The 25,733-nt window shown below is 44.0% G+C and overlaps 1 protein-coding gene across 5 annotated transcripts in view; it reads right to left on the bottom strand.

Annotated features, from left to right (window-relative positions):
• Nucleotides 1-25,733, bottom strand: part of EGFR (epidermal growth factor receptor) — a 192,024-nt gene that overhangs the window by 89,164 nt on the left and 77,127 nt on the right. The window contains exon 1 of one of the 5 annotated variants that reach the window (XM_023232041.2): nt 11,200-11,434. The exons of the other annotated variants lie outside the window; for them this stretch is intronic. The gene's annotated coding sequence lies outside the window, so the exon portion shown is untranslated. Of the gene's footprint in view, nt 1-11,199; nt 11,435-25,733 lie in introns of those variants that run through there. 5 annotated transcript variants of the gene reach the window in all.

Below are 25,733 nucleotides of genomic sequence, written 5' to 3'. Positions count from 1 at the left end.
CTGCATAGTCTAACACACTTCCCTGTGTTGTAAGACTTGGATTTAGTTCATGGAATCTTCCAGGCTTTCAAAACAGATGACCTCTCACTAGAAGATCCACTTATCTCTTTCCCCTTGGCCCTGTAAACCAGCCCAGCAAAGTCCCAACTTGCAACAAACAGGCAATTCACTCTACCAGAAAACAGTTACCTAATCTCTCAAAAATGACACCTGGCCAGTTTCTAACCATAATGCCTTTGGACTCATTTCCATCAACATGTCTTCCTATGAGCAATATTAACAATGCCTTTACATCTGTAGGCACTGTAACTAGTGGAGAATACAGTAAAATAATAGGAATATGCAGCCTGATGAATGCCATCCACTCCAAACGAGTGTTATGAGATGTGTGAACAACGTTCCCAGGAGAACTAATCTGTTCACCATTCAGCAAGTGCTCACTGAGCCCCGGATGCGTGCCAGGCCCTGTGTGTGCTGTGGAGATACCAACAGTATCTGCCTGGATGGAGGTGACAGTCTAGGAAGGGGGATAGATGTTAAATACACAAGTGAATATTTCTCCCACCACCACCTGTTGGCTGATATAAAAGGAAAATGGGAGATGCTTTGCAGATGGTTCATTTCCATGTAAACGTTCTTGTGGTTGTAATACATTGCTTTCTCTACTAATGGGAATAACTTTCAAATGAAAAAAATGGAGTGATTATTTGTCGAACCAAAGTGTTTTCTTCATTATTAATACAATTGCTGAACATCTTTTTAGTAAGTGAAGTCATGCACACTGGGTACCAGGAAGTGGAGATAGTCACACATCAGCCCTCTTGGGCCTTCCATGTGTAGGCGGATGAAAAGGAACCACGAGGGTGGGTGGCATCCCTGAGCACTGGAGAGCAGGCTGTGTAGAGTGCTCTTGGTCATCCTGTCTGCAGTCCTCCTGCCAGGGAGGGTGGCACCTGATCACAGAGAGACACAGCAATACAACAGAAACACTGAAAAAGAGTAGCCTGTCCTGGCCCACGTCAGCGGCCTTGGGTCCATCCAGGTTTGTAAGAAACAGGAAGGTTTTCACTTGTATCTAGCTACCCAGCCAGCATACCAACCTCAGCACTATTTGTATGTCAGGAGCTCATGAGTCCTGTGCTTCTCAAACTCTCATGGACATAGGAGTTACCCAGGACTTTGCTAAAATGCAGATTCTGAGATTCTGAAGGACCTGGCCGACTGCATCTCTAACACACTCCAGGGATGGTTGTGCCCATGGCCCTGGGGAGGTGACACAGATTCGGAGCAGTGGTCACCTACTGCAACAGAATGTGTCTTCCAATAGAAGAGCCCTTTTAAGACATTGATAAGGAGGGGTTAAGGGGAGAGGAGAACCAGGGCAGGGTGGAGTCATGCAGTCCAGGAAGATAAAAGCAGAGGACCATGTTGTTGAATGCTGCAGAGGGGCCAGGCCACGCCAGAGCGAGGGGAATCCCACAGATGTAGCTACAAAGGGATCCTTGTGATACCTTTTTTTGAACACTTCCTGGATCAGTTTCAGTAGAGTGGCTAAACACAGATATTATATCCTGAATAAATTCAGGCTTTAAACAGGAGAAGACATACAGTGAGACACTCTTCCCACAGCATTTGCTAGGGCAACACCAACTCCAATTACACTGAAATTCTAGTTTCCAAATAGTTGATGGTTGTTGGGGATGTACAGCATCGGAGCCAACATTGTCCCCTGTGTGTTTCTGAAACCACCCTGAAGGTTGTGTTGGTCTCAGGCACTATGTCATGGCTTACTGTCTTTAAACCAGGAGAGTCTGACATCCAGTTCTAAGGCTGTAATCCCTCTCTGTTATACCTCATGGGAAAAGGGTTTGTAGGTCATGATAGACACTGTATGGAGAAATAGGTACTCAATTCCTTAGGAGGGCACTGTCTCAAAAGGCCTGTAGTTATTGATCAAAAATTAATTTTATAGCTTTCACATTCTTATGAGATCAGACGTATTAGAATATTAAGGTCTTGATGATGCCATTCTCTTCTTGCCACGATAAATTGAATGGCACTTGAACTGCAAAATGAGCAGGGGAGAGAGCAGAGTTTTACTTGGTCCACTGTTCACTCCTATTCTTTTCTCCTTGACTTTGGAGGAAAGGTAGGATTTGTTAATAAAAATGTTTTCAAAATTTATTTTTAAAGTTAAACTCTAGCTTTCTAGTATGAGTTTTTTAAGTAAAACAACCAATTTTCCCATGAATTTGCTACTGAGAAAACACTGAATGGGAAGATTTGGGGGAGCATTTAAGGCTGATGGGCTGACTTCTCACCCCTCCCTGTGTAGCCCTAGGTCCCACCTGCCCTGGGACACTTCTCTGTGGTCCTGCAAGATCACAGCTCCTTTGTCAGCCCCTGGAGCTCTCACCCACGGCTCTGAACGATTAAGTGACTTGTCATGTGCCAGTGGACATGACATTTCTGGAGGGCAGAAATGGTGTCTATCCAGCTAGCCACAGCCAGTGCCAAGTGGTGGCCTGACACATAGTGGACAGTTGACACATGTTTGTTGAATGACTAGTCCAAAGGTGGCAACTTTCCACACAGCTGGGGATTGGGGGGGAAATGCGCTCAGAGGCTGGTTCACCTGCTCCTACCACTCTGGTCTTTGGGATGGTGCCTTCAGATACCTACTGAGCCTATCTTACTCTAGTAATCTTTTAAAGCATTTGAGATTACCAGTGCTTCTCAAACTCCAATGGACATAGGAATTACTCCTGACCTTGCTAAAATGCAGATTCTGAGATTCTAGGAGGGCCTGACCATCTGCATCTCCAACATGCTTCAGGTGATGGTTGTGCCCATGGCCCTGGGGAGGTGACACAGATTTGGAGCAGTAGCCACCTATTGCAACAGACTGTGTCCTCCAACAGGAGGTCCCCATTAGTTTCAGAAGCACTGGCAAAATGCTCAAAAGGGTAATCTCTGTTTAAGCATTTTACGAATAAAGAATTCATTAATGAAAAATGAACTTGTACTAGGCACTTTAAAAACCACCAAAATGTCAAAGTGTAATTGTAACGCAATTCTGATTTACAGACACGTCGAGTATGAGTGGTGTCAGGCCCTACTCTGGTCCAGATTCCCTTCCTTCTCCTTTTCCAGGAACCCAGTTCTGCACAGGTGCATGTCTCAAACTAACTCCAGTCTTCCCAGCATCAGCACTGAAGTTCTAATTGCAAATTCTCAGTTTTTTTTGGCCTGTGAAATCTAATCTTTTCAAGCTTCTGAAGCCTCAAATATACACTTTACCAATGCTTTTCTGCAGTCCTGACTGTCATTCACCATGACTGCAGAAACACATACACATAGGCAAACCCTCGGGAGACTTGGTCTTCCTTGCTGCTTAGCTGAGGGCACTCTGCATGGGGTCTGTGGCACAGAAGGATATACCGTCTAGGACTTGCTTGCAGCAGCATGCCCTGGTGGCTGCTTTGGGATTATTTTACACAACAGAGATCTATTAAAGGGCCATGTTCCCTGGAGGAGTTCTCCCATCATTCCAGGTGGTTTCCTCCAGGGTTGCCCTGGCTCTGCTAGTATCAAATATCCTCTCAGAGCAGCAACTATGGCCAAGAGCCATTCCTCTTTGAAAAGCTTCCTCGTTTTCTGCAGCTTACCTGTAACACGAATGTGGGAGTTACAGAGTGTGGGTCCCCCCACCCCAGGAAATGCCCCTCCTTCTAGACTGCTACGTCTTTCACTGGGTACTATTATTTCTCATCTTTTCTCACCTTCATTCAACAAACATTTACTGATCTAAAAAGGTGGCAAGACAATTTTTACCCATATCCCTATTCCACTTTATATTTGAATAAAAAGAAAAAATATATTTCCCTTCAAATTTGCTGAGTAGTTAAGTAATTGATATGGAAGATGTATGCGGCAATCTTTGGGGGTTTGTTGTAAGCAATTTGAAATGTTTTCTACTGCTGGTGGAGTATAATTTGCTATAACCGTGTTGGAAGATGTTTTGGCAATATCTATCAAAGCTACTAAAGTGACCAGTACCCTCTGACCCAGCAATGCCACTCTGAGGTACCCAACAGAAGTGCACACAAAAGTTCACCAGGGACACGTGGTACAATATTCATAAACTTGTAACTGCAAGAAAAGGGAAAGAACCCATATGTCCATTGGTGGTAGAATGGACGAACGCGGTGTGGTATTTTCCTACGATGGAACTGTCCAGCTATGGGATGCAAGAAACACAATTTTACAGCACAGCATGGAAAAATATCAACACATAATGTTGAGTGAAAGAACCTGACCCAAAGGGGTACCTACTGGATGATTCTATGTAAGCAAAATTCAACAGCAGGCAAAGTCGGCCCATCGTGTTGGCCTTAGGATGGTGGTAGCCTTGTCCCAGGAGGCAGCACGGGGTGCTTCTAGGGTGCTGGTGTGGTCAGCTGTCCTGATCTGGGTGCCACTTACAAAGGGCTAATTGGTTTGTGATATTGGTCAAACTGCACACCTCTGACTGTTGTTTTTTTTTTTTTTTAATTTAATTATACTTGAAACATTTCTAGAAAGTTGCTCCCTCTGAGCAAAGCTGCCTGGGCAGCAGCAAATTCCCAGTCAGGAACCCATGTTTTTAGAAGGGAGTTGTGGTGAGGTTCTGAGGAGTACATAAATGGGAGGTGCAAAAAGTGGGGTGCTTGGTGCAACTGGATTTCTTGTGGAGAGCGGCCAAGGGTGGGATGTGTGCATTGTGTGAGCACAGGGATCTCAATAACTGGCCCCAGAGCAGGAGCAGAGAAGGCGTGAAGGCCCGGACTCTTCTGAGCTTGAGGTCGGGGATCTACCTGCACATTAGAGTTATTTAAATGAGGAAAATGCATGCCCTTCTTGAATCGATGTTGCCAAGCCTTTCTTTTCCTAGGAGAATCTTTCAGTTCCCAGCATGGGGAAAGCATGTTTTCAGGTATTAAAATGAGTAAGGTTGTAACAGTAACCATGAACCAACATGTTGTCCCCATTCTAAATCGAGTATGGTGATAACAAACGCTATGACCCGTGCCTAGGAACACTTGTTTCAAACTTCAGACCCCGCTCCAGTTACACGGGAAGCATGGCTGTGGGCATGCATCTCCCTCCCCATAATGTGCTGTCGCTTAAAACTTAAAGTTATGGCCATCCACGTTGTCCTGATAATTATAAACTTTCCTGATGTCATTCCCCATTCCAGTTCTGCAATCCCAGGGCCAACCAGTCCAACTACCCAGCAAAGACACCTGCCTGCTGCTGCATGATGGTATTGGCTGAGTTTGAGGAGGGCACACAGGAAGTTCCAGGTGCCATCCACGGCCTCCGCGTAGGTAAGTCACTGGGTCCTGAGAGCAGACTGGGATATTTTCAGGGATCTTGTGGATGGGAATGTGAAGCCGAATGTTTCATTATACCTTTAGGAAGGCTTCCAGGAACCCCTTGAGATTCAGAGACCTGCGAGTCACTCTCCCATACTGCCATTGATTATAGAATCTATTTTGAAGAGATGGAATAGCTAAAATCTTAGGTGATGATAAATATAACATCTTAAATCCAATAGAGGACGATAAATATATGTTAAAAGGAACTCATAAAAATAGCAGCCATTAACTGACTATTTACTTTGTGTAGGCAATGTGCTTGGCATTTTTACAATAATCCTGGCAGGTAAAATGAAATTTAAATAATCCTTATTCACAGGACTATAGTGAGGTTAAGAGATCATGCCTGTAAAGTGCCTGGCTCACTTTTCTGATACTTTTGTCTGAACAAAGTCTTGGTGATATTTTAACTTGCGATATTTTTTGAAGCCATACTAAATTTTCATGTGAACTTAAAGAATAATACAAATAATACAAATAAAAGTTGCAGTGTTTCATTATTTCTACACAATGTCCTTCTCTCAAAAGCTGATATTTATACAGGTAGTAACAATACATTTAAAATTTTTTGTAATGCCAGAGAAATAACAACACATAAACACATTGATTAATACTTTAAGTCTATTGGACATGGAAACTGTAGAAGAGAATGGATTCAGCCGGGCGCGGTGGCTCAAGCCTGTAATCCCAGCACTTTGGGAGGCCGAGACGGGCGGATCACGAGGTCGGGAGATCAAGACCATCCTGGCTAACACGGTGAAACCCCGTCTCTACTAAAAAATACAAAAAATTAGCCGGGCGAGGTGGCGGGCGCCTGTAGTCCCAGCTACTCGGGAGGCTGAGGCAGGAGAATGGCGTAAACCCGGGAGGCGGAGCTTGCAGTGAGCTGAGATCGGGCCACTGCACTCCAGCCTGGGCCACATCCGTCTCAAAAAAAAAAAAAAAAAAAAAAAGAAGAGAATGGATTCCCCAATCATCTCAAAGTCAATGGTTCCTTGTTATAAAAAGTTAGAAATACAGATTTAAAAAAAAATAGTTTTTAAAAAGTGCTAAAAATCTAATATTAAGAGACCGTTAAAAATTATTGCATACATAGATATAAAATTGAGTACTCTAATAATTAAACATCATGTATTTTTAAATGTTTTAATTTATTTATTATTTATTTTAGAAACAGGGTCTCACTGTGTCACCTAGGCTGGAGTGCAATGGTGCAATTACAGCTCACTGTAGCCTTGAACTCCTGGGCTCAAGTGATCCTCCAGCCTCAGCCTCCTGAGTAGCTGGGACTACGGGCATGTGCCACTACACCTGGCTAATTTTTAAGCCTCAAGTGATCCTCCTGCCTTGCCCTCCAAAGTGTTGGGATTATAGGTATGAGCTACTGTGGCCAATGTAAACATCTTTTAAAATATTAAATGGTATAAGAAATATCTCAGGATATACCGTTAACGAGTAAAAACACACACTAATACATACTAATACATTAATAATCATTGTTTCTAGATGACAAAATTCTGTGAGCCTTTTATTTACTATACCATGCTTTTCTATATTCTTATAGTATTCCAGAGGGCCCATGTCTTACTTTTTACACTGAGGCTGTGAAATGTGAGAACACAGGGAAGAACCTGGTTTTGGCACCTCTGTGAGCAGTGCTTCCCACCCTGGCCACACGTTAGAGTCACCTGGCAGCATCCAAACCCCTGCTACCATGGCTGTGCCCATCAAAGTGTCGGGTGGGGCCTGGCTTGGCAGCAGCTGCTTAAAACCCCCAGCAGACTCCAAGGCTGCTGCAGGAAGGCAGGCACCTACTTTCTAGAGGTCTGTGGGTTTTGGATGGGACTTGAAACCATATCAAAAACTCCCAGAGCCCAAACACAGCCCCACTTCTTATCAAATCACCTTGGCATCTTTGTCAAAGCTAAACATTCAGGGGGGTTTGTATCAGAATTAAAGTTCTGTGCACTCATAGGGCAAGAGTGTTAAGCAAAAGCTAGAGTTCTAAGCTATGTTTTTGGATCAAATAGTGAATCTAATTGAGAAGGCTGTCAATGATTTTTTTTCCTTATCGATCCTCTATTGAAGGAGGTACATTGAAAAAACATTGGGAATGTTACTTGTCTGTAACATTGGTTACAAAGAATATGGTTACTTGTCTGTGGTGGAAAACATCACATTTGTTCACATCAAAGATCGAGGAACCAAAACCACCCTCCTGCAAACACATGGGAGAGGGAAAGAACCATTAGGTGTTTTCAACTCTATATTTCACTGGGGGAAAAATAAAGAAGGAAATTTCCTGGGTGCCAGGTGATTTGACTAGGACATTTTTGTGGGATTACTGAGGCAACAGCGTGTTTACTGGAAGTGTGCTGTGTAGCAGACACTCACATAGTCTCACGCAGTCAACACGACCATGAGGCAGAGCTGGCAGGCTTGGCAGCTTTGGGTCATTATTAGAATGTTTAGGGAAGGGAGTTGTTTTCATTCACGGAACTTTCTATTTAACGGAAGGTTAAGGAACAAAACCTCTTTCCAAGGTGACTTTTGGAAAACTTTCTACAACATACAGGAATCGCTGCTTCCCTGGCAGACAGCCTGTCGGTGCCTGTCATCCAGTGTCCAGTACAGACGTCTCCTCCTTTTCATTCTCAAAAGTGTCCTTGTGTGGAAGGTAAATGATATGGTCACTCTGAGTCTAAGGGGATAATTTAATCTTCCTTGATGACTATCTCTGGATCATCAAGATAAGGTTGATTCCCATTATAAATGACAAAGACTGGAACCCGAGAATCGGGGGTTGCACTGGCACTTGACTGTAAGGCTGTTTGGGATAAAGAAAGGTGCACAGGCCTGGAAGTCGAGGGTCTGGGATTCCAGTCCCTGCTCTACCAATGACTACCTGGGTGACCTTGCCAGTTACAGAAACCCTCGGACAGCAATTCTACAAATGCACTGCCTACAAATGCACTGCCTGCAAATGCACTGCCTCGGTATCATAGAGCAGTGGGATTCCCATCCAGCATTTCCTTCTTGTGCATTCCAATACCGATCTCCAGAGGCCAGCAGAAAGATCTTTCCTCGCTTCACGGGAGGCTGCTGAGACTTGACCAGCCACTCCACAGGGCCTTCTGAGGGGGCAGCCATGGCCCTCAGGCCACACTTCCCATCTACCGCGAGATCAGCCTCCGGCCACACTAGGCCTGATCCTGAGGCCATGTCTAGGCGATGTGAAAACTCTTGATTGAAAGTGACCACCCTAGCTAATCATCTGTTTGTTTTGACTCCAAATTATGGGTTTGAACAACGTGCCACCCCGCGCAGCTGCCTCAGTCGCCTGGCTGCTGTGTGCTCATGGTTGGCCTGAGACTTTTCACCCACCACGCAGGGCATGAACTTCTGGAATTTGAAATGCTTGGGCAGGGGAATGACCCTGAGCCACAGCACTCATCAAATCATTACTGAATCACCCTTAAATCATGTGGCTATCAAAGTGAGTCACGATGAGACCCAAAGGGGTGAGACGCCGACTGCAGAACCTGTTGTCTAAGCTGGGTATCGGTTTGTAATGGGGGCCTCTGTAGGGGGACCCTGCTGTCCTGCTGCCAGTGAGTCCTGTGTGTCACTTAGCGAGGGCGTTGTGGGTGAGGCTGTGTAGCCCAGGTGTCTGCCTCAGTCACGCCAGGAGTTCCAGTCTCAGCTCTGGTACCCATCAGCCAGAGACGTCAAGCCCATCATGCAATCCCATCCTGGGACCCCACCCCAGGACCCCACCCCACATCAGCCATTCGTCAGGTGGTGACTCCTGGTTAAACGAGATACTGCAAACAGTGCCGGCACACAGTGATATAGAAGCAAAGGGATATGTTTCACCTCCTTCCTGTTTCAAAAAGGTCTCCATTAATTGGCATCATCATAAGCCCTCCTAAATGTGGTATTTACACGTCATTTATCTGGTGGGCTGCTGATACAGAAGGACGGGTCTCTACAGATGAGCTGGCTATCATAATGTCCAAACGCTCCTCAGGTGGGTGCTCACCTGTGCACCAGATATTTCATCTTAGCTCACTTAACTGAGCCCACTCACTCCCGAGCCCATGCCAGCTTGCTACATGTCAAGTCCAGGAATTCATTTCTATAGGATTTTATTCAGTCTAGAGAGTAACATGATTTTTAGTGTTTTTTAGACAGTATTTTGAGCAATTTAAAACTTCTTAATATAGTCACTGCTGCATTTTATTCAGGAAGCCTGGTGGGTTCTCCTTCGGGCCTGTCTAATCAGTGGCACAAACAGTCTCAGGGAACTGGAATCCAAGTCTGATAAATAAAAGGTGTGAGGTTTAGAAAAAAAAAAAAAAGAAAAAAACAAAACGTCTAGCAAGCGAGATGAAACCTGCCTCGCTGGGCAGCTGCTCTGAAACCGGTTACTGTGGATTGCAAATCATACCCTGGCTGATTGAGCCCTAAACCACAAAATGTCTAAAGAATGAAGCAAAACACTTTAGTTCTAGTGCACTTTGGTGTAAGAAGGAGTCCATTAGAGTTAGAGGACTCAGCAGGCCAGGCAGACACAGCACACACCACGCGATACCCGAACCCAGCTGGCAGGGTTTCTTGGGAAGAGTGCAGTCAGCTGTCTGCTAGCATTCAGCGATTCCAAATCCAATTTCTATGGTTTCTGAATCAGTTCCTGGGATATAAATGGAAGGGGGAAAAAGCAACAATGATGCTTCCAAGAATAAAAGCAGTTGCAAGTCTGGAAAATCCCCAAAACTCCATTCGCTGGAAGGAAGCTTTTCTGAAGGCACTTGAATCCCCTTCATTTCTGCATAGTGTCAATGGAAAATGAAATCACTCCCATCTTGGCCCTGAAATGCTTCTCCAGCGACTTCACACCTGGGCCCAAGATCTGCCAGGGGCCAGCTGGTCATTGTGCAGAGGCTGGTGGCTAATGGCCAGCGAATGGCAGGAGAAAGGAGAGCGGGGCTAAAATCGGTCCCAAATAAAGCATGAAAAGCAATATTTGAAATTCTACTTCCGGATCCGAACAGGAAACAGAATGGAAACCCAGTAAATCACAGACTGGAAAGTTGCTTTGCTCCTTAATTCCCAGTCACACAGTCTCCTATGAACTTCCTGGTTTTGGACACATGCTAATTGAGTTATAAATAATTTAATGATCGTAAGACATTTAACATGGGAAACAAAGGCCTGTAAATCATTGGGGTCAGTGCCAATGAAAATTGGGGGCTTTGCCCAGCCTCTGTCCGCCTTTCCCAGTGTGTGGGGTGGGATGGCTGCCCCATGTGTGAGGACGCCCTGCAGACTGGGCAGGCTTGGCTGCAGCAACCCGGATACATGCTTCGCTTTATTATCTTTTCGGGTTAGCAGTGATCAAGTCACAGAGACATCTAATTCTGCAGAGACCCCTTTTCTCTCTTTTTGGCTATATTCCTTCTGGCACAGAATAAATAAATAGGAAAAGAAAACAGATATTTATATTTTCCATTATGCTGCTTTTAAATCTACTATGTCTAGAATTTTATAGCATGGGGTATATTACATACTCTTTTAAAAATAAGGTAAATTTTCTAAATTAACAAAAAGCTCAAAACTTGTTCTCCCTGGAAATTCTCATAAAATTCCTAGGAATCTCCCCGTTTCTTCCCTCCCCAGCAGTATCTCATCATGTGATGCCTCATAACAACATACACTATGTGTTTATGCTAGTACCTCTCACATTTTTCTTTCTGTGCCTCCTCATGTACTTTGTTACTTGGTTATCCAGATAACCTTCTCAGCATGGAGAGGTAGCCTGCCAGAAGGAATGCACAGCAAATACACAACCAGCCAGCAGTCCAGAGCTCCCTCTTCTTCTGAAGTCCAGTGGAGAACTGTTTTGGAACTCATTCAAAAGGAGATGGGCTTTATATTTTTGTTTTCATTTGCTGAAATACCAAACAGGCCCTTTTGTTATGGAAATAAATGCAATCCTAGGCCCAAAGGAATGACAGAATTTGTCCTGTGAGTCAAAAGTTTATACCTAAATCAGGAGAGGATATCCCTTTAAGAGCAAATTTGGAATTAAGCCTCTCTGCAAAGGTAATATTCTGACTAGCAATGACTCATATGGGAAAGCGAGGAAGGCTTTGAATTACTGCTTCAGAACCTGTCTTGTCTTGCTTTCTGCTTTGTCCCTGGCAAAGAGGAGCTGGCCTAACCAGTAAGCAGCAAGCATTGCAGTCGGCTTTGTGCTTTGTAGCAGGTCCTTGATTTTTTTTGGAGAGGGCCATGAGGCCACACCTCAAGGGCCAAATCAGCCTGCAATCATTATTACCTGGGAACACATCCCAACACCCGATTCTTCCATTGCTGTAGATATTCCTTAAAATTTTCCAAGAATAAAAGCATCTCAGTTTAACTATAGAAAGACTTGATGCTTGGGAAGAAGATGAGGGTATCCAGACCCCTTTTGTTTAGATTGCATTAATATGTTTTACGTGGAAATAGATTTTAAATGACTTTGCAGATCACATAATTTAATCCTCTATGCACATTAATCTATTTCCTTTCTAATGTTCAAGGTTTTGGAATTTATTGCCTAAGGAGGCAATAAATTCTTCTTCCTATGGGACTATGCTGCTCATTCTACTAAATGCTGTCCCTCCTACCTTCTCCCTCCCTTGCAGCCCCCTCCAGTGTATCACTCTATTGTAGCCTCACTGAGCCATGACCTTCCTCACAATGTATCCTGCTGATTTATATGTTTACATATGCATTTCTCTTTCCCCACTAAGATGTAAGCTCCAAGAGAACAGCAACTTGCCCAGCCTGTGTCGAGGTGCTTGGTTCATGTTTGTGGAGTTCAAATCACTCCTTAGGAAGTTGCACATGAAGTCAAACTTTGGCCCTGTTTCACTTCCACCCATTCATTGCCTCTTATTCTGCCATCTGGAGTCCTACAGATTAAATTGAATTTTGGTTTGGAGTGATTGCGCTTTGAGAATTTGAAGAGGGCCCTCCGACCTGCAACTCCCTTCCCCATCTCTCCTGTCATGACTAAATCACACCAGTTCTTTCAACTAGTGTTCATGAATCCCAGGCATGGCGACTTGCCTTCGGCCTGCTGCTGTTTCTCAACTTCTGAAAATGTAGCATGTAAAACTCACAAACCTCTGACCACAGATTTCACTTCCCAAAATTATCCCACAGAGACTCGCTCAAGTACCTAAAAATGTGTGAACAAGGATGCTCATGGCAGCCGTTTATGGAGATAACCCACATACCCGACAACAGAGGAAGAGACAGCCTCAGACTCCTCTGCACACCTGCACCCTGTGTGGGCAGCTCTGGCGGAGTGACGCGGCCCCTGTGCGTGAACATGGACAGTTCTGAACATGAATTATAAGCTCTAAGTCATGACTTAGAACATAAGCATGATTCTATTTTTGTTGAAAATTCTGTGGGAATGGCCTATGGCCATTTCTTATCACTCAGGGCTTTTCTAGGCTCTTGCATGACAAATAGACTAACTCGGGGTCAGAGATTTCTGCATTTGGAATGAGTCACAGTGCAGCTAACAATCACCTTTCAGAAGTTTTGCCAACTTAAAAAGGATAGAACTTTTGTCTCAACTTCATCTTTCAAACACAATAACTAAAGAGGAAATACAAATTTTTCTAAGGCGTCCAATAGGAGTCAGAAAAAAGATGGTTCTTTTATACAGCAGTGGAGGTGTTCATGAGCTGTTCTCTGTTTCTTGACATTTTTATACATAGTATAGTACCATTTACATGGGATTTAAATATTTTCCTTAGTTTGCAACCCATTTATTTTACAAGTGGGTCTGTCTTTTGGATAGCTTGTGCCAGATAACGGGAACAGGGGGAAGATAACGCAGAGTAGGCAAACTCTGTATAGCATATAGGCACTTGAGCAAAAAATAATCTTCCAATTTCAAATGCAAATATTGTTCTGTCCTCAGATCTGTGGCCTTGAGAATTTGGAAGTCAAATGTGCTCTGAACAAGTGGAATTCACTGCCGCGATCTGCAGCATGCTCTGCCTGGCAGGGCAGTGTTTGGGACATGCAAGATGCTGGAAGAGATGAATTCTGTGCAGATGTCTCACGTCCTCCAGCATCCACTCTTCACAAATTTCCCCTATTTGGGGTTATACTGCCAGTATTTCACATGAAATTCATTAGACATGAACATCTGAAATAACAGATTTTTTATATTACTTAATTCCAGAGGTGCCAGGGAAAACAAAAAATGAAAAACGAAAAAACAATAGGTCTCCGTCATCAAATAACAAAACCCAATGGGCATTTTTCTTGATTGAGGGAACAATATTCTTCTATTGATCATTTTGCCTGTCATGTGGCTTACCAATGGAAACAGGAAAAAAGTATACACCTACTATCAGGAAGAAAAAAATGGGGAGGGAAAGAAGGCAAGGAACTGGGAAGAAATACGTAATTGTTACCACATAAACTAGTCTGTGTGCACAATCGAATGTTTGAGTTCCAATAAACCAAATGCTGCCAAAATATGCTGCTGCTTCTAGTTTTTCTGAGTGTGTATATGTATACACACACATACACATACACACACACATATTTATTTATGGGCCAAACAGACTGACTTTTCCTGTATTTTAATTTTGCTTGGGAAGGCACAAATCTGGCAATATATATGTTTCTACTTACATATTTAGGATGTTTATTGTGAAAGCCAATTCAGGAATATCTGAACATTTGAACTATAAGAGTTGAAGATAATTCCATGGGTAATAAGGTAACGTCTTGACTTGATAGATTTTTACCAGGATCTCTAAATATGATTTTATAAAACTGACTTTAAAATGTACGGCAGTATACATTTTACAATGCAGCTTTGAGGATAAATGACAAACCACCACATTAAGGATACATGTTGATAACAGGATACATCAGACTTCCAGAGTTTAGGAGACATGTCTTAGAATTAGAGTCAGGACTAGCCTCTTGCATGAAATAATTAATTGGAATAATTTTATTTTAAGTCTCTACATCAAAGATAACATTTCCTTCAGGCCTGTGGATTGTGGAGTGCACAGGCAGTGCAGGCCTGATCTTTGGAGGGATGTGTAAAAGAAATAGAACTGAAGATTAATAAACAACTGTGGGACATACTGGTGCCCAAGGAAAACAGATCCATTTTGCATTGAATGAGCAGGGCAAAACTGATTAGGAAATGAAGGCATATTGCCACAGAATGAAGGGAAAAGGTGGGCTTGGCCCACTGGAGGGACTTACTAGGGTTCTCAAAAAAGGGAGGAGGATGACAGTGTTGGTGGCTTCTGACCCAGAATGGTTTTGTGAGTTAGGGCGAGGGGCCCTACAGACACCTGGACGCACACTATTCCATGTACTGCTGGGGGAGCAGTGACATGTGTGTACCTGACACATCCAGCTCCCCTCCGGGGTTGCAGGTACTGCACTATCAGCATTGCCCTGCACTGAGCTGCTGCTGGGTTTTTGGAATAGCGGTGGCTGTGAGTTTCTGCTGAGGTCATCCCACGTCCAGCCCTTGCCGCTAGGCTCCCAGACCTGGGTGTCTAGGTCTCCTGGGGACTCTGCACTACCTGATACACCTCGTTTACCATATTCTTCACTTTTGTTGTTTTCAAGTGAAAACCCAGAAATCTATGTGTGTCAGCCCTTCTTATTTTATGCTTGAAACTTTTATCACATTCTCCACATCTGAGTTATCTCACAGGAAAGAATAAAAATAAGTTGTTTCTAAAAGCTTATCAAATAGAACATTTGTCTTAAATTATGTCTTATCTACCAAACAGATGTGTTTTTTTCTAAATCAAAACAACTAAATTAAAATAGTTGATGCATTTGGAACATTGGCTAATTTAAATAATCTTTAGGATGAAATCAGAGTTCTTTTACTCTTTCTATATAAGCCCTAATTAGAATGATGTTTTGTGATTCACCCTGGGTGTTGTCAAACCCTGTAGAGTCAGATGTGTAGGTGGTCTCAATTTGCACTAAAGCTCCCTAAATGCTTCTCCAGTTGTGCCCATGGCTAGTTCACAAGGCTATCATTTGTGTAGAACCTGTTTCCCTGAAGAAAAGGAGGGAAACAATTAGTGTCCACATTAGGATACTGGAACTACTAGAGCCTAGTTCTCTTTGATCATAAAAGATTCTGTTTTATCAGAAAGTAATAGAGTAATTCCCTCTCTCCCAACAACAGAAAACCATTTTAAAATATTAGCGCTGACTTTGAAAAGCACTTAGAATGAGAATAAAAAGCAACAGCAAATGATCTAGTTTCATCTCAAATATTTGAAACGATGAAGGCATAATCCTTCTGCAGTTTCCCACGTGTGCATTCCCCACTCTTCTCATCCACAAACCACACCAAAAGGTATGTGGTATATTTCTGAAGGAACCACATTATTATTGAATATATCATTCTTGCGTGAGCATTTGACATCAGGGGAAATGGCTAAAAATAAGCAATAAAGGCAGAGATGTAACAACCGCAAGCTCCTCTAATAATAATTTAGAACATTCATTACACTCCAAATCCAAAATCAAAAGCAAACATCCATTGTACAATCACTTTCTAAAGGGGCACCACTGCAGCATAAAGTGACTATATCAGGCAAAAAGCTTGCTATTAATACTTCTATCCCTGGAATTCTTACTCACCCAGATTTCTCCCTTCAGTTACTTTTTCTCTTTCACTTGAGTAGCTTTCTCAGTGCAGCTGATCCGCATTGGATCAAATGAAGCCAAAGCACAAGCAATATATGACTATCACTTTTCCTGACCGTCTGCCCACTTCCTACTGCATTGTAAAACAACAGAAAAAAGGCAGGGGCGGTAACATGAATTTTTGAATGAAAAGAGTCAATGCCCCTCAGAATTACTGAGGCAGCCCAGCCTCCTATGGTGAGTTGGGAGAGACGGGAGAGGGGAGAGGGGAGAGGGGGCAGTGCCTAGGCACTGGATCAAGCCAGGCAGGGCAGAGCTTTGTGACTTCACACGCCGACATATTTCCACTAAGAACATAAATTGTTCCTCATCATTTGTGAAACAGTTACGGTGTGCTGTAGACAGTGCCATATGCATTCCTGGAATCCTTCAGATAACCCCCAAAGATAGGCCCCAGGTTTTCTTAATTGAGAGATGAGACAAATGAGGCTCAAGAAAGTCAACTTGCCAAGGTCATCCAGCCAATAGGCAGCTGGGGTGGGACTGAAACCTGGCCTGTCTCAGAATCCACGGGACTCGACATCTGCATCTACCAGGTATCATCCAGTGTGGTAGTGGCGACAGAGGCAGAGTCGGGAGCCTATGGAGGAGGGTTTCAACCCAGCTTGGCAATGTGCTCACTGCACGGCCTTAGGGAATTCCACGGCACTTGCTCTCCATGCCTCGGTCTCCTCACTGAATTGCCTGCAATGCCTTTTGCCACACAGATTGTGGATGAGGGGCCAAAGCACTCAGCATAGTGCCTACGAGACAGGAGCATTCGAGAAGCTGCTCCTTTATCAGTAGCAACAGATGGTCTATCCTACTCAGTGTTGCCCAAGGCTGCTTCTAGACAGAACAGGCACACGCCCTTTATAACTCTTATAAATTGGGCTTGAGTTGGGCCTTGATTGACATTGCTGTTTCTTAATATGAGCACTGGAACTTCTATCCTTCTGGCATGGAAAAATAAAAGTTAATATAATGCAAGTAGTGAATTTTTAGAAACAATGTCATTTCAAAACAATTTCACTCTTGTGAATTAAAAGATGTGAGCCTTCTATACAGCATCCTTTATTCTTAAAACCAGAGATGATGAAATCTGTATGAATAGTCATATGTCATGACTGGTAGGCATAGGTTCAAATATATATAAGGATGTGAAAAGGAAGAGACAGTTTCCAGAATATTTAAGAGTCTTTTACAGGACATATTTCTACAGACTTTTGTGTTTGAAAGAATGTGGCTCAATGTGGGCCATCCAATATCCAAACCCCCGCGACATCATTCTTTGGTCAGATTTAACCACCACCACCCACAGGCACATCATTCCCTCCCTAAGCATTACCCTTCTGTAGCTCTGTCTAGACCAACTTTCTTAGCTTGTGCTTTAAATGAAAAGCTGCCAGCTTTCCACTTATCTCTGAATGCGATGCTGCAGGTTCATAAATGGTGGATCACACTCTGTAAGGGTATCTTTACAAAAGCATATTTACAGGGTGTTAGGAAGGGAGATATATTTGAAGACTTATGGTTATGAACTTCTGCAATGAGGCTGTCTAGTTAACTAAATCATAATATTAATTAAGAAATCAGTTTAAAAAGCAACCCCTCCCAAATCCCTTTCCATGTATTAAGCACACAATTCGATTTGCTCAGAGAGGACACATACGGAAGGGCTTGCAGAGACTGGGAAAGATAATCAACTTCATAAATGGATGCTCTCAAAGTTCACCAACAGAGGATACCTCAAAGAAGGGGAGGCTATTCGGAAGCAGCTCACCCTCCTGAGGAACAAAATACTGAAACTGCACTAAGAGTTCCGATGCAAAAAGATACTTCATGGCCCACATGGGGTGTCTATTCTTATATCTTTCTCCATCTTACCAAACTTCCTAATTTCTTCAAAGGAAGAAGAAACTATACAGAAGAATTTTTAAGATCTACAGAAGTCAAAGCGTGTGGCCTTTTTATTACATTGTCTGAAATGCTCCTCTTTCAAAGATGTTAAGGTCTGCAAAATCTGCAGGATTTAATTTTTCCCTCTCCTCCATGCTTTAAACAAAATCTGATTTTACAGTCTAGCTAGGTATATCAACCAACAGTTAAATGGCGTGCCTCCTGGTAATGTTTGTCAGGAGTTTTTAAAATAATTTTTAAAATTTCAATTTAAGATATATAAATGAACAGATACTTAGATAAACATACACATTATACATGTGGTATACAAATTTCATTGCTTAATTCTGACCCTAAAGAGTTGAAAAATGTTTTTTCCTAAAGGCATTTTAATAGAAACATCAGGGGAAAACCAATATTTTTTATATATTGTTAACATTACTTTTGGTAAAGAAAAAGTGTTAAGTTGTTTTGCTGAAATCTTATTCTTTTGACGAGCTGGACCACCAAGAAGCAGCAGACACTGCAGTTCAGTGTGCATGTCCAAGTCCAGTTCAACTTAGTGAGTGAGCAATATGCACAGAGCAGTGTGTTAGCTGCTTTTAAAGCCAGAGTTGAGTTAGACATAGCCCTTCACCTGGAGAGGATGGCTCGGGTAAGATGAGCCAGATAGACCAGCAGAAGTTGGAGTGGAGTGCCCTGCTGGAGCTTGAAGGTGGCTGTGGTTTCTGGAGGGGGCAAAACCATCTGACTGAGAGATGGGGAGAGGCATTTGGAAATGTCCTTAGAGATTAATCTTGAGGGGCAGGTGGGAATCTTTCCAGTAGGGGTCTTACAGGTGGGAGTGGGGAGCTGAGGCTCTGGGTGAGGGAAGGTGGTGATGAGTGGGGGTGGGTCACAGAAGTGGGCTTCTGTGGAGCACAGGGACCTGCAGGGCAGAGGCAGGGAACAGAGAGGCTTTCAGGGCCACACAGTGACAGGCTTTAATGCCAGAGTGAGGAATTTGATGGAAACTGAGGGTTTTAGTCAAGAGAATGTCATGATCTGAGCTGAGCTTCGGTACAGAGTTTCCCTACATAGCACAGCCTCTTCCCTCACCACGTGATCCAAGGCTTCTGGCCTGCATGGAAAAGGGATGGGAAGAAATTAAGTCAAAATTGCTGAACCTCCGTTGCTCAACCTTAGAAAATCCTAGAAAACACAGTAGGCTGTGGAGAACTGTTGACAGGCAAACTTGTTCTAAGTTGCAAAATGGAAAAGAAGATGGAGATATTATAAATACCTATCTCAGGAAGAAATATAGACAGTTTAAAAAAGTTGCTGTATGTGCATGTACAAACAGACTTGTTACTCCTAAATGCAGGTCACATGTTGCTAACCTGTTTCATAGCTGGGCAGTACTACAAAACGGACAGGTCAGGGCAGCAGCCTCAGCCAATGCTGTGCCCGGACGCAGTGTGTGAGGCAAGTTTCTCCTGATTCAACTGCACCTTAAAAGGTAGTATGCAGGCTGGCTGATAGGATTTCACAGATTCGTGACAGGTTAAACAAAGCACAGTGATAAGAGGATGGATTTCTCAGTAGGTGAGAATTAAAGTGGTGTTAAAATACAGAACTCAGCCTCGCTCCACATTCTCGTGGTGATTCAGTAAATAGAGCGACAGAAAGAACACAGGGAAATACTGGAGCAGAACTGTGTCGGTGGGGACGACATACCACATCTGAGTGGACCTCAGTAAGCTGGAAGGAAGTGCTGCGAACAGCACGAGCTGCAAAAGGAACAAATGACGAGGACTTAGGTCCCAAAGCCCAGTGACGCAAGTGTGAAGTCTGGTGGACAGGAGAGGGCAGGCTTCCTCGAGTTTCCAGTCTTCCTGGATACCTTCTGCCCAGGCCCCTTGTTCACATCTGGCAGCCGTTGCAGAGGTTGTCAGAAGGAGCAGAGTTGTCAGAGGGTCGCTCGGAGGAGGCTGCTCAGCCGCGGGAGAAGAGTCAGCTGTCTGCAAGCCCAAGGCCAGCACGAGGAGAAACAGTCTTGTGTGGTGGAAAAGCACCAGGTAAAGGTGAGGCAGGGACGCCGACACTGGTATTCACAGCAGCAATCTTTTATGACAGTTTAAAGAAAAATTGTTAGAACTGTCAAAAAAATGGAGCATATTGCCTCTGGCAGTGGCAAGTTTTCTGTCATCCAAGTGTTCAATTGACTTCAGGGCCCTGCCAGCTCTCCAAGACTAGCAGTGATGTGTGACGTGAGGCTTGGCAGCTGACTGTAGATAGAGCCTGTGAGTGGCTCAGGTGGCCAGCTTCCTGTCTGCGTGTCCCAGGAGCGGCCCACCCCAAGGACGGCGTGTGGAGATGACAATGAGGCCTTGGCAGGCTTGGGTCTCCAGCACGGTGCTCCACCCAGGGCGGAAGCGGAGGTCACCTTTCAAAGCCTCGGGTGACCACAGCTCTGAGCAGGGTCACTCTGCAGTAAACAGCTGCAGTAGCTCTTAGATAACTTAGAAAACAGACCTCTCGGAGGGGAAGAATTTCCTGCAGACATTTCTCCCTTGAGCCTCCCACCCACCTCAGAGGCTGCACCCAAATCTTGAGGATCTGGCAAGAACCATGTTTTCGAGATGTAATTAATACAACTGTTTACACACAGCATCTGCTGGGGCAGAGATGGCGGTTGTGTGCGAGCCACAGCTGTGATTGGAGCAATCTGATGACAGTGAGCTCACGGTGCCCCCAAGGAGGCCTTTGTGAAGTACTTGACATAATTAAAATTGGGAGGAAAACTAGGTCAGGCAACCCGGGGTGGTTTAGGTGAAAGGGCTTCAGAGCTCCCAGCTCTGCCCATTCCCTGGGCACTTTCATGCATCGTAGGACGGATGTGCGCTGAAACGCAAAGTCACCACAGTCTCCGCTGAGGAGCAGCGCCTCAGAGATGCTGAGATGCCGAGAGATGCTGCTTTCCGTTCAGAGTGGCCACCACTGACGTCTCTGACAAGACTGGCAGTCTGCTGGCTGGATCTCTCAGAAAAAAAATTTAAAAGAGGATTGAAACCATCAGATGCAGCCCCCCTTGTATTATCTGTAAACACCAGCACATTTTATGCGTCGGTTCTGTCACAGATTTTAAGTTCAATTCATTAGCCTGTCCTTTTCCATTAAAATGTCTCCACTTACAGCGTTGCGAATTGGACTCCTTTGTCTTTTCTTTTAATTGTACATCTGTTCATAGAGGTTGGCAAAAGACACTGGAAGTGATTGTGAAATCCACATTGTGATTCCTCAGGAACCAGACCCTGGGAGGGGGTGCCCAGAGCTGTCGGCACCCTGTCCCAGGGGTCTGCCTGTGCAGCTCCCAGCCAGGCAAGACGTCCTGAAGGCAGAGTCCCAGGTGGACACAGCTGGATGCCTCTCTGATGATGGTGACTCTGGTGGTGAACCCCTCGGTGTCTCCTCTGTGCCTCTCAAGGCTGCAAAGTGCCAAATACTCTTTTTCAACCAGCTCCCGAATTCCCCCCTCCATCTGGGACTGCATGTCCTGCTTAGCGATTTCAAGCAATTATTTCACCTTTTCATAGACAAGGACATTGTCCTCCTCAGGGCTTGCACCATCACTCTGATTTCCAACACTGACAGCCAAGTGGCGGCTTTTAATTCTTAGAAGAAAGTGGCATTAAAAAGAAAAACTCACCCATCTCATGGTCTAAAATAAAGCAAAACAAGTCAGAAGGCTCTGCCTAACCCAGCACAGCATCTGTTACATAATCTGAAACTTCTGTGTAATTGAGTGAGATGTGGGAGAACTCAAGCACAGTCTTTGTAGCATTCTGGGCATGGAATCCTGATCCGCTAATTCCAGAGACTGAATCAACAGAGGAACACAGAGAAAGCCACCACAATGTGTGAAAAGGAGAGATACGAGAGAGCACACAGAGGGATGTTTTAGAAATTGATTTTCATCTCCTGTTTGAGGCCCTGGGAAAGGAGTGAGAGAGTAGAGGGAAAACATGGACACTGATGGACCTAAGAGCTGCCAGTGTCCAGGTTCTCATCACTTTCCAGGGCCTCTCAGGAGAGGCCACCTGAGGCTCTCTTCTGATTCCCCACTGCCTTGAAACCAGAAGACTCTGGGAGTCAGAATCAAATCATTTAATTTGCTCACAGACAACACTGGACACCTTTTAGGGTTTACTGGTTCACATACTATTTCAACTACTTTGTTGAATCTTTTTAACAAGTGGAGGAAACTGAAGCCTTGAGTCACAAAAGGTTGGCAGTGTGGAGGGCCAGGTTTGCCTGTTCTTACTATCGGTTTGATGGTAAGATAAATTAATTATTTTATTTTTATATTGCTGGAGGAACATGTTATTTGAAGCAAAATTAGGATTATAGGTAAGCAAACAGAAAAAATACTTAACAACAATATGCATACAGTACTTGTATTTTTCAGGATTCTTTTTATGCATAATACTAAACAGGTATATTTACTTACAAAAGTGAGATTTTACTGCACATTATTTTTGATGCCTTAAGGTTTTCTTTTTCATTTAACAACATATAATAAAGTTTTTTTAAGCAAATATTTTTCCAAAAATACTTTTTACTGGCTGAAGAGTATTTCATCCTATGGAGTTGCCATCATGTCTCTTAGCAGATGTGATATGGGACTGTGGGAAGGTCATACATGCTGTCGGCTCAGCCCACCCTCAGGACGGAATAGTTCTCCCCAGCCTCCGAGTCCCATTCCTGCCAGTCCTGGCTGCTGAAGGCTGCAAATTAGTTGTTTGGAGAAACACAGGCTATTTAGGTTTTGAAAAAAATCAACGAGGCTTCAGTTTCTAACGAAGCTACCAATACCCTCATTTTTGCCCTGTCTTCATGGTCTGCAACCAGATGGAGGCTAAGGATAAAGATTCTTTTCTCCATCAACTACAGTGTCAGGCAAAGCAACTCTAGGGTCTGTATGAGAAGAAATACAGATTTTATTTATGTTAGCAGTAGTTACTGCTGTGAGGTACTATTTGAGTATTTCTTCATTATATTAATTTTTTTTTCAAAATTCCTATGATAAAATCATCTATACTTTTCTAAGTAGGAAAAATAAGGGAATGAGTGCCATGTTTTTAAAAATTCGGGGAAAGATCAAGAGTACAGAAGAGCATGGGGCAAAAAAAAAGTTTAGATGCATTTAGGTGACATCAATAAAGCCCAGTTCTTTTTTTTTTTTTTTTTTTTTTGACAAATGGGATCATCCTATAGACACTGTTAGGCAAATTACAGAATCTATTTGCACTGTCCCTAGTTGGGCACAACACAATCCATGGCAATATGTCTTGCTGCTGTGCAGTCCTTCCCTGGGTGGCTGCAGGGGCAAACACAGGGTTTGTAGGTCCTGGGTCTTATACAAATCAAATACAAAGTGACATGTATATTTGGAAGGAGAAATCACACAAATGAGACAAAATGTTTTTGTTATGCAAATTTCATAATAAAAATTGTAGACACAGCCAGTGCACTGTTAGGACCCCCAGGGCCTTGGAAGGGGCTTCAGTATTATTGGCTTTACAATAGATCCGGTCCAGGTGAATGTGCGATGATTTACTTCTCCATTTTCTCTTTGATGGATATTTGGGCTGGTTATAGTTTTATTTTACAGTTTTATTGTTTCCTACTAAAAAACACCGGGGAATAAGTTTTATGGGGGAGGCTTTGTCAGCTGAGGTTACTATTGCGATGGCTGTGTGACCTTCCCTTCCCTTGGAGATCTCAGAGCATCCAGGCCATTAGGCAAGAAGGATGGAGGAGGCTGGGATTCTGTGTTCCAGGCAGTACGGCCTTGAAGAAGTGGTTATCAAAGACACCACCAGAATCACCTGGGGGTGCTTGTGAAAACTGCAGATTCCTGGGCCGTGGCACTGGGGCAAGGCACAGAAATACTCGTTTTGACAAACATCCTCAGTGGCTACCTCACAGATTAGAATTCTAGAGCCAGTGACTTGGGCTTCAGAAGGAGCACAGGTATGCAGCCTTGGGCAAGCCACAGTTTCAATTCAGTCTCCTTACTAGGGAAAGGGAGCCAGGGATATGCGTGTGGAGGACAGGTGAGGAGCTGGGGTAAGGAATGGACAGTATGTTCATTCCACTGCTGTAGCTGCATTCCCTGAGCACACGCGGTAGCCTCTGTATTTTAATACAGAACCTAGGCAGCACCGTCCATGATCCAGGAGGGACCCCGTGCCCTGCGCTGGCTCCAGCAAGGGCACAAACCGCTCTGCGCCTGCGCCCCTGCAAGCTGGCTGGAGCTGACAGGCGCTGTGGCAGGGCCTCTGGGCAGTGTGAGGGAGCCACGGGTGGGGAGTTTCTTTTCAATGGGACCAACACGTGTCCACTTCACAAAAGTGGCCATGCGGCGGTTCCCACAGGGCCGCGTGGCCGGGAACTCCTGGTCAGTCACTATTTCAGAGTGGAAAAACATTTTGGCTTCCTTGATCCCTGAGATCCTGACGCTTCCTGTATTTCTAGAAGTAAAATGGCCATAAACAGAACTTATCACAGGTGACCTCTGCCATCGTATTCCCATTGCCTGATGTTATTTTTACAAGGGAGATGAAAAGATAGCAGGATTTCAAATCTGGCCCTGCAGTTCCCCACTGCATGTGCAGAGGTCTAGTCCATAGGCCGCCACAGAGTTAACTCAGCAGCAAATTTAAACATACGGGGTACACGTCACAGGATTCTTAATTATGACCAAGCACCTGGTGAATACAGCTGGAAAATTAAAAATCTGAGGTATGTGTATCAGTGTGCCTGAGAAGATTTCGAAAAGAAAAGGCTTAGGTGGGGTCTGGGAATGAGGTAGAAAGGGGTGCAGTTGGAGCTAGAGCCTGGGATATGCTTTTGTGCTGAACTTACCTCGAATCAAATCTTCACTTTCTCTTCTATAAAAAGTGGAGAAAAACAAGGCTTCTTTCACTCCTCCTGAACTAGCTAATATTACTTTATCTTTATCTCTTTCTCCTCCTGAACTAGCTAATATGACCTTATCTGCACGTGTATGCCTGTGTGTGTCTGTGTGTCTCTGTGTGTGCCCGTGTCTGTGTGTATGTCTGTCTATGTCTGTGTGTGTCTGTGTGTGTCTCTGTGTCTCTGTGTGCTGTGTGTATGTCTCTGTGTGTATCTCTGTATATTGTATGTATGTCTCTGTGTTGTGTGTATCTCTGTGTGTTGTAGGTATGTCTCTGTGTGTCTGTGTGTATCTCTGTGGGCTGTGTGTATGTCTCGCTGTGTGTGTCTGTGTGTTTTGTGTATGTCTCTGTGTGTGTGTTCCTGTGTGTGTCTGTGTGTCTCTGTGTGTGCCCGTCTGTGTGTATGTCTGTCTGTGTGTGTCTGTGTGTATATCTGTGTGCTGTGTGTGTCTATGTGTATTTCTGTGTGTTGTCAGCATGTCTGTGTGTGTGCCTGTGTGTAACTCTGTGTGTTGTGTGTATGTGTGTGTATCTGTGTGTGTCTGCATGCAATCCCTTGAGTCAATAATTAATTATCTCATTGTATATATCAGAGAATTGTGGCTCTAGAGATGAAACTGGCCTACACTCCTAAGCTGCCCTGTGGAGGGAGCCAAGTGTTGAACCAGGACTGTCTTTCCCAAAGGACAGGGCC

This window comes from Piliocolobus tephrosceles, chromosome 8 (genome assembly GCF_002776525.5).
Source record: "Piliocolobus tephrosceles isolate RC106 chromosome 8, ASM277652v3, whole genome shotgun sequence".
Lineage (NCBI taxonomy): Eukaryota > Metazoa > Chordata > Mammalia > Primates > Cercopithecidae > Piliocolobus > Piliocolobus tephrosceles.
The sequence above is the reverse complement of the archived record's forward strand: the minus strand, read 5'-3'. Positions and strand labels throughout refer to the sequence as shown.